The following is a 9,479-nucleotide window of genomic DNA, read 5'->3' on the forward strand; positions in this document are numbered from 1 at the left end:
AGAGTGTAAATGGATAGGACATGCAGATACTGCCCCTATAAACTGTCCTACTTAGTAAACATTATTGTTGTGCCTAGGGGCGCCCTCATCCCTAAATCCGCCCCTGTCCTTACCTACTGTTTATGCCCACTTCTTTACCTTCTGTGTCACCCCTGTCTGTCTAACCCTCCTCTTTAGAATGTAAGCTCTCACGAGCAGGGCCCTCTCTCCTCATGTGCCTTTCTCAGAATATATAAACCACTGCCACCCTGATGATTGCTTCAGTGTCCTGTCCCCTGATGCAACTATCCATATTAACCATGTACTTGTCCTAAACTGTCTTGTACTGTAATTTGTTATGTGTTTTTGATTATAACTATGCTCTGTAAAGCGGTGCGTAATTTGTGTGCGCTATATAAGAAACTGTTAATAAATAATAAATAAGCAAATGAATTTACCTACATCTCTGAGCAGGGGCATTAAGAGAGGACGAGGCTCATATGCAGCCTCCTCTACCTGGGCCCCTCCTCTCTGCCGGTAGTACTGCAGCTCTAGAGCGCTCTGACTCCACTGCACATGCGCAAATCTACAGAAATATGGCGTGGCAACCCTTTAGCCAGAGATTCCCACATTTCTACTGCCGCCGTTGCTGGACTTGGCGGGTGGGGGTGTTATAAAAAAAAAAAAATGGTTGCAGCATGTGTGGTTTGGGCCCCCCTCGGATTCAGGGCCCGTGTGCACCGCACATCACATAGTGCACCCATTATAAATATGCCACTGTCTCTGAGTCATGCTCTAGGAACAGACCACCCATACAGCTGCGCCGATGATTGACAGCTCAGCGGGCAGGCACCCGCCCATTTGTGATGTCAGTCCCAAGGGATCAGGCAGCATGTATGGAGAACACGCTGCCCGATCCCTCTTTAGATAGATCTACTAGTGTGTACCCAGCTAAAGACGATGCAATTTATATATATTTATTGCCACATTGAATTATGTGTGTGTGTGTATATATATAATTTTTTTTTTTTTTTGCCGCTGTGGAGGCCTGGTCAGCGGCTCTGTGAGCTACTGGCCATGCCCCCTGCCCCTCTGGCTGCAGGAATGGCATCTGTTCAGTGACAAGGGGGGAACCCCAACTATGTTAAAACTTGTCACACTGTTACTTATTTAAGAACATTTTGAATGTCTCCAGGCTAGAGAAAACCACATGACAATGATTCAGGTTCAAAGTCAAAGGTGCTTACACGACCCAAGCGACACGTTGCAATAGAAGAATGCTATACTGCAGAACGGCAGGCTGTCGGGATTATGGGGTATATGTATGAAGCAGTGGGGAGAAGAAGTGATAAAGTGCCTGGTACTTTATCACCGACCAATCAGCTCCTTGATGTTCCTTTTTTAAACCCAGCCTGTAACTTAACAGACAGGAGCTGATTGGTCAGTGATAAAGCTGATTGGTCAGTGATAAAGTATCAGGCACTTTATCACTTCTCCTCCATTATCACTGCTTCATACATCTACCTCTGTCATAGGTAATGACCACACATCTACCTCTGTCATAGGTAATGACCACACCCCTTTCAACCACCTGTTCTCTCAACAACCATTCAAACCAGTGAAGAAAAGCGGTGGATACCTTACAACTTGGGACAGCGGGACTGGGCCATCACATTGGCACTCTCTCACTGCAATCAGGCAAGTTAGATGATTTTAAAAGTAGATCTGGTTTGCACAGAAAACTAACATAGTAAAATACTGTACAAATGAACAGATTGACTTGACAAAAGAAGCACTGATTTATATGGAACACATTTCATTTTTTTCTTTAGCAATTTAGTTATATAATACATCATTCAGTGCTCAATGAACTAGCAATTGTTTTTACTGTTTGTTAAATTTTGCATGTTAGAAGAACGAAATGCAATCACTTAGGGCCTTATTCTAGTTCACTCTTTCTGACAAAATCCTTCTTAGATGGACAAAACCATGTGCACTGCAGGGGGGCAGATGTAAAATGTGCAGAGAGAATTAGATTAGTTCACATGGGTTGTGTAAGGGAAAACATTGAAAAATATACGAAACTGTTGCTGGTCATAATACCACATATATATATATATATATATATATATATATAATTATTCACATAAGAATATATAAATGACACTGTGCGCAGAAAGATCTGATGTGACAATTAGCAAGTGTAGGTTTATATGTCGGTCACTAGGTGGCAGTATAAAGTTAATGACGTCACAATTGGAGATTTAAATCTTTTGGCATTAGTGGGTTGAGAAATATCTTTAACAATGCGGCAAAACATATTTGTAATATAACAGCAAATCAATAGAATTGTTTTGTATTATTTATTGTATTAAAAATATAATCACCTTACATGTTTTTTATATCTTCCAATATAACCTTTTCTTACCTGGATCACCATTCGTGGTCTCTATTCATTATTCATGACCAGTGGCGGCTTGTACCTTATGGCAGGAGGGGGCTGATGATGCCCGTGATGACGGCAACCCTACCCCCTGTGGATGCCGATCCTTCCAGTCCCGCTGCAGGCACAGCGTTCCCGGCACCTGTGGTATGATGACAGGCACCAGGACTGGCGCATGTGCAGTACTGACCTCTATACTGTGCATGTGGCTAGCTTCTATGGGCTGCTTTGGCCACAGTCCATAGAAGGGAGATCAGGAGGTACTTGTTTCCTAGCACGACACCCGTCGCAGGTGATCGCATTAAGTTAAGGTATGCGATGGACGCGACCGACGCGATTTCAGGGCTATTTTTGGCCTTTTCCCCGACAACTAAAAAATCGCGTCCATCGCATGCCTTAAGTTAAGGCATGCGATGCGACGATGCGATTTTACATAGGGAACAATGTTAAATGGGCCAATGGACCCGATTTTTCATTGTATACCCACCCTTATGGGTATTTTACATGTCAAATCCCCCCCCCCCCCATTGTTAACGCCACCCCACGATGAACGGCAATCCGAAGCGTGGCGAGCGGCGGCGGTACGCGTCCTCCGACCTTTTCATACCCCCACTATCCATGTCGGCGTGGAGTAGATTATATATAGTGTGGCGAGCGGACGCGTAATACCTGTGAAGTAATGAAGTAAAAAGGTCTCATCTCTCAAAAACTGAAGAAGGCCCTCACGCAGGACCATCCATCTGTCCCAATCTTCTTCACCGTCCCTAAGATTCATAAATCTCTGCATAAACCACCCGGACGCCCCATCATCAGTGCACACAACTCCATATACCAACCTGTCTCCCAGTTTCTGGATACCATGGTCCAACCATTGATTAACAAGCAGCCATCTCACATTAAGGACACCACAGCCTTCCTCAACATCTTAGCTTCAACTCCCAACATCCCTGAGGGAGCTCTACTGGTCACAATGGACGTGACCAGTTTGTATACCAGCATCCCACAAGAGGAGGGACTGGAAGTCATGAAAAGTTTCCTCATGAACAACGACATGCGCGACCTGGATCTGGACCTATTCATGACCCTCATGAAACTGACCTTAAAAAATAAGGTACTTGTTTCCTAGAACGGCCACAACGATTTAGATCGTTGTGGTCGTAAGATAAAAAATCGGATCGATCGCATCGCATGCGATTTGGTCGCATACGATGCGACCGATCCGATCTGCCGATTTTTCACCCGATTTTTTTTTTTTTTACACCAGATTTGTTTAAATTGCCCCCCCAAATGTTAATAAGTGTGCTAGACCCCACGATAGACGTGAACCCGAAGCGTGGCGAGCGCAGCGAGCCCGCGAGGGGCGGCGGTGCGCGTCCTCCGACCTTTTCATTCCCCTACTATCCACTAGGGCGTGGAGTGAGAATATAATAGTGTGGCGAGCGCAGCGAGCCACCGAGCCCGAAGCGTGGCGAGCGCAGCGAGCCCCGCGAGGGGACGCGTCTAACTTCACAGGTATACGCGTCCCCTCGCGGGGCTCGCTGCGCTCGCCACGCTTCGGGCTCGGTGGCTCGCTGCGCTCGCCACACTATTATATTCTCACTCCACGCCCTAGTGGATAGTAGGGGAATGAAAAGGTCGGAGGACGCGCACCGCCGCCCCTCGCGGGCTCGCTGCGCTCGCCACGCTTCGGGTTCACGTCTATCGTGGGGTCATGGCGGGCACATAAAAAATGTGAAATGGGTCATATTGGCCCATTTCACCTTTTTTATCATTTTTCCCTATGTGAGATGGACTTAATCAAGTCCATCTCATCTTGTGCCATTATAATGGCACAAGACCGACCGATTTCAATGTTAAAAGATTTTTTAACATTGAAGTCTATGGAAAAATCGGGTCAATCGGTCGGTCGCATCGCGGCCGATTTTAATTGGTCGCGACCGACCGATTGACCCGATTTCTGTCAATCAAATGGAAAAAATTGTAAAAAATCGGCCACATCGTGAGGATCGTGTCCCTTAATTAAGAGCCACGATCACTCACGATTGTGGCCGTTCTAGGAAACAAGTACCAAAAATAATTACTTCCTGTTTAATGGCCAGTTCTACTGCCAAAAGAGTGGATGTGCGATGAGCAGTGCCATCTCGCCGTCCTTCGCCAACATATATATGTTTCAGCAGGAAAAGGTCATGTTTTTTGATAACAGGGACATCGGTCAACACATCTTAACTTTCACCAGATACATTGATGACCTATTCATGGTCTGGACAGGTGGCCAGGACAAACTGGTATCCTCCATCACTTCCATCAACGCACTGGAGTCACCTATCAAGCTTACCTACCAGTTCTCAACCTCTGAAGTAAATTACCTGGATGTCAAGGTCACCCTGAAGGAAGGCAGATTCGTCACGAATATCTACACGAAACCCACCGACAGGAACACTCTGTTGAACTTCCGTAGTTTCCATCCGCGGCCTCTGAAAACTGCCCTGCCCAAGTCGCAAATGATGAGGGCCGCCAGAATCACCAGTGATAAAAGCAAACTGCCTGAGGTTCTAGACGGTTTTGTCTCCAGATTCAGAGACAGAGGTTATGCTTTGAAACCCCTATTGGAACAGAAAAAGGAAGTCCTGGGAATGGACAGGAACCATCTACTGGAACCGTCACACGGCACCCAGCCCCCCAAGAATAAAGAAGAAACACTGCCATTTGTTACCAAGTTCAATGTCACTAGTGCCATCCTCCCCCGGGCTACCAGAGCATTGTGGCCTATAGTCAAGACTGACAAAAGTCTCCCCAGCTTGAACGCCAAGAGACCTATGATCTGCCACACCAAAGGCAAAAGCATCAAAGATTCAATAGTGCACAACGACATCTCTGGTTTTTCCACCTCCATAACCAGTAAGGCCAATTTCTTGACCCGTGCACCAGGTTGCTATAAATGCCTGGGGTGCACCACCTGCCAAAATATGCTTACCGGCAACAGGTACATCCATCCCATCTCTGGACAGTCCTATCCCATCAAACATGTGGTAACGTGCCAGACCACACATGTTATATATGCCATCCAATGCCCGTGTAAGCTTATATATGTTGGCAAGACCGTCAGAACTCTGCGGGAACGTATGGCCCTACACCGGTCAGCCATAGGACAAGCGTTATCCGGCAAAGGTAATGAACAACCGGTGGCGAAACACTTCCTTCAAGCCAGCCACAGCCTCTCAGACCTGAAACATATCATCCTCGACCATATCCCTCCCTCCATCAGAAGAGGAGACAGGGACGGTAACCTGTTAAAGATGGAAACTAGATGGATCCACCGACTGAATACTGTGAAGCCACATGGCCTGAACGATCGACTTACATTATCGGTGTTTCTATAGGTCCACCAGGGCCCATTGGACATTGAGGGAGGACCCGTCCAACTACTGGCAGCCCAGTCAGATCCCTCTATTACATTCTAGATACATGTGATTAACCACTCTCTTTCCTCCCCCAGCAGGACGGTTTTCCCTACTACTGTAATATTTATGCTGTAATATACCTATTGTTTCACCCCACATGTCACCAGCTGGTGGTGGCACTGAATGTTCGACTAGGTGATTAACCACTCACTGGAAGTCTGTGGTTTCTTACCACACTCTCCAGTCTTTCTGTCATTCATAGCCCCATGTTAAACACTTGATACTGGTCTTTTACAAAACAGGGCTGTTTATAGCACCAGCGCTGTACGTTTTAATTTCCTTTCATTATTTTTATTCCTTACTATTTAACACCGTTCTTCACAGCACATCTGGATCTCACAAATCCTTTATTTAACGTCACATGCGCCGTTCAGACGCCTTCCCCTTGTCAGGGGATCTTATCTATTCGTATTTATTGTTATTATAGCCACATTAACCCACACTTTGGTTTTCCTCTTTCCACCAGCACACCTCGCTAGCAGCACGTCATCCAGGCACCCGATGTACGGGTGCAAGCCGCTGTCACCGCCATCCACCGCCCACCACAGGAAGCAGCGCATAGCAACCATAACGCGTGCGTTCCATACCCTGGTTACCAGCTTTTACAGGAAGCGCGTCTGTTCATACGCACTTCCGCCCTCTGATTTCCGGCTGACGGGACACGGCGGGCACCAGGCACGGGGATCTGGAGGCATGTCGCCCACTTATTTAAGGGTGAGTCACCACACACAATGTTGTTTGCCGTTTTATACCACTTGTATTGCCTTGACAAAGGGGCGTTGTTGCCCCGAAACGTTGGCCTTTTTGGCATGTTTGCCTGAATACAGAAGTTTTTTGCATTTAACCAAGCCCCAGGAGTGCCTGCTTTTTCGTCTACTCTATATATATATATATATATATATATATATATATATATATATATATATATATATATATGTGTGTGTGTACTTGCAAGGTGAATCGGCACTCCTTAAATGTGCATCCTGGCCTGGTGCCCGCCAGCTCCCGCAGGAATAGACAGTGAATGAATGAAGCGGCACTCTAAGCACTTTCAAAAATGACACAGAGACGGCAAACTTGTTCTCAACGTTTCAATCACTAAGATTTTCGTCAGGAGAAATAACAATGTACATATCAAAAAGCTCACTTTATATCCCATCACCCAGAAGTGTTGCCGCCCAGTCCAAGGCATGTCCGGTCCCAGACCCTGTGAGACCTGCGTCATCACAGCGCACCCTCTACTGACGTCCACAATCGCCCGGAGGCGCCGGGACGTCACTACGTCATCTACACCATCACCATGGAAACCCGTGAATGACAGATATAAACAATACATCTAAATGAGGAGGAAAGAAAAAACACATATGATACCACATAATGAATGTTCGTACAAGAAGCAGATTACTATACTTATAACGAGCTGAGACACATGATGTAAACATGAAAAAAATATCTATCGGTTAATGAGACATGACAAAGGTAATGTCTCATTTAAAACTTTTGGATGGATACACTGAAGTTTGTGAATCCATCTAGCTTCTTTTCTGAGTAGGGCCGCTCCACGGTCACCACCTCGGGTAAGGGGGGGAACACAATCTATCATGCAATATCTAACACTCGAGAGACTATGTAGAAGTTAAGTGGCAGACACCAAAGGTGTCTGTCGCTTTAAAAAGCGCGATCCTGCTCAGTAATTAGATGTCCATACATATGTAATAGAAAGTATAAATCAATTTATTAAAACAATATACAATAAGATTTTCCCCCAAATAGCAATTCATGAATTGTAATTACACAAGACAGACATGAAAGACATACAACATACAACATATAATATAAAAGCTGGATAATAGCTGGGATTGGCCGATTGGTTCAGTCACTGAATAAATGAGGCTTTATGCAGAATATATTTAGAGGCAATTTTAGAACTTGAGTATAGTTACCAGTCCTGTACAATTGGTTCCAAGGTAATGCGCTGATAATAGTGGTAATTAACCCTCAGGTCAGTCTCTCCATACAATTTTTACCAGAGGTGTACTCCGGAGTCGCTGCAATGGGGACCTTTTCCTGCTGGACCAGCCAGCTGGGTGGTTAAGAATTTTTGTAATCCACGTGTGTTTGCGCTGAAAAGGAACACTGCACGATAAGACCAGCGGTGGGTATGGGCTCAAAAACGCGTTTCTCCGCCTGTCACTGGGGTCGGCGGCTTCCTCAGTCAGAGAGACTATGTTTAAATTCAAGGAAGTGGCGGGCCACTGGCTGATCGCTCCTGTCATTCTCAATGGCTGCCCTAATAGATGAGCGGTGACCCGCCATCCTTTCCTTGAACTTTCTCTGAGTCTTCCCTACATAAAACAGACTGCAGGGACATATAATCTGGTAGATTACATATGAACTCTCACAGTTGAGATGGTGTTTGATGTAAATCTTATTACCATTGTGTGGGTGCTTAAACACATCACCATGTATCAAAAATGTACAGGTGGTACAGCCACATCTAAAACAGCCCATTTTTTTTTTTTACTGCTAAGAAGTTCTTGGTCGGTATTTTACCCTTACCAGTGATATCTGTTTTTACAAGAATATTGCGTAAATTTTTTGACCTGGAGTAACAAGGCCTCAGGTCTGTGTCTTGTAAGTCCAGATCTTTATCGGACCTGACTAGGGAAGCCAATCCCGGGGCATTTTTTCAATCCCGGAATTCGGGATGGAAAAATGCCTAATCCTGGGATTCCCGGGATCCCGGGATTGGCTTCCCTAATATAAAAAACATGCCTCGGCCGCCCCGCATATGTACTTACTGCGTGGTGCGGCCGGGAGCCGGGTGGGTGGGCAAGCAGAGGAGATGGAGCCGGGTGGGAGGACGAGCTGTGTTGATGATGGGGAGCGGGCTAGTGACTGGTCTGCTGCTGGGCGGGTGAGCGCCGGCGGTCTGGTCTGTGGCTGGGCGGGTGTTCGTGCCCGGGGTCAGTCACAGCTCACAGACAACATGGAGAAATCCTATGCGGCCTGCGCAGCGTGACCTCTGATGTCGGCACGCTGCGCAGAGCCGCGCTGCCCGGGACGGGAGAAGCCGGGCAGCTGCTGAGCACCCGCTCAGACGCTGCCCGGCATTAGACTGCGCATGCACAATCTAATCCCGAAATCCCGGCGTTTTGGGGGCCAAATCCCGGGATCCCGCCGATCCCGATCCCGGGATTGGCCACCCTAGACCTGACTATAGGCCACAATTTTTGGGAAATTAAATTAACCCTAGGTGAGCCAGTGTTATACTCCGTGACCCAGGGCAACCTTTTTCTGGATACCTTTTACACATTGGTTTTTAAAAGAGCAGCTCGGTCCATCAACATGACTTTGTGCTTAGATTTCTGCAGATTTTCCATGGTATAACCGCGTACCAGGAATTTATCAATAAGCACATCAATCACAGATGCCACCTCCAGGTCACTGTTTATTCTCCTAATTCTCAACATCTGAGAATATGGTAAACCATATTTCAGGCTTCTGGGGTGGCAACTGTGCCAGTGAAGAAACGTGTTATGGTCCGCCTCTTTACTGTAAATAGAAGTCCCAATCTGTCCATCCTGTAAACTGAC

General features: G+C 46.4%; 1 long non-coding RNA gene across 4 annotated transcripts in view; it reads right to left on the reverse strand.

Moving 5' to 3' along the window:
* Positions 1-9,479, reverse strand: part of LOC146007942 (uncharacterized) — a 97,686-nt gene that overhangs the window by 86,998 nt on the left and 1,209 nt on the right. For all 4 annotated transcript variants that reach the window (XR_014444425.1, XR_014444427.1, XR_014444424.1 and 1 more), the window contains exon 2: positions 7,031-7,219. This is a non-coding gene — a long non-coding RNA (uncharacterized LOC146007942). The remainder of the gene's footprint in view (positions 1-7,030; positions 7,220-9,479) is intronic.

This window comes from Crinia signifera, chromosome 6, assembly GCF_055691185.1.
Source record: "Crinia signifera chromosome 6, ASM5569118v1, whole genome shotgun sequence".
NCBI classification, from domain to species: domain Eukaryota; kingdom Metazoa; phylum Chordata; class Amphibia; order Anura; family Myobatrachidae; genus Crinia; species Crinia signifera.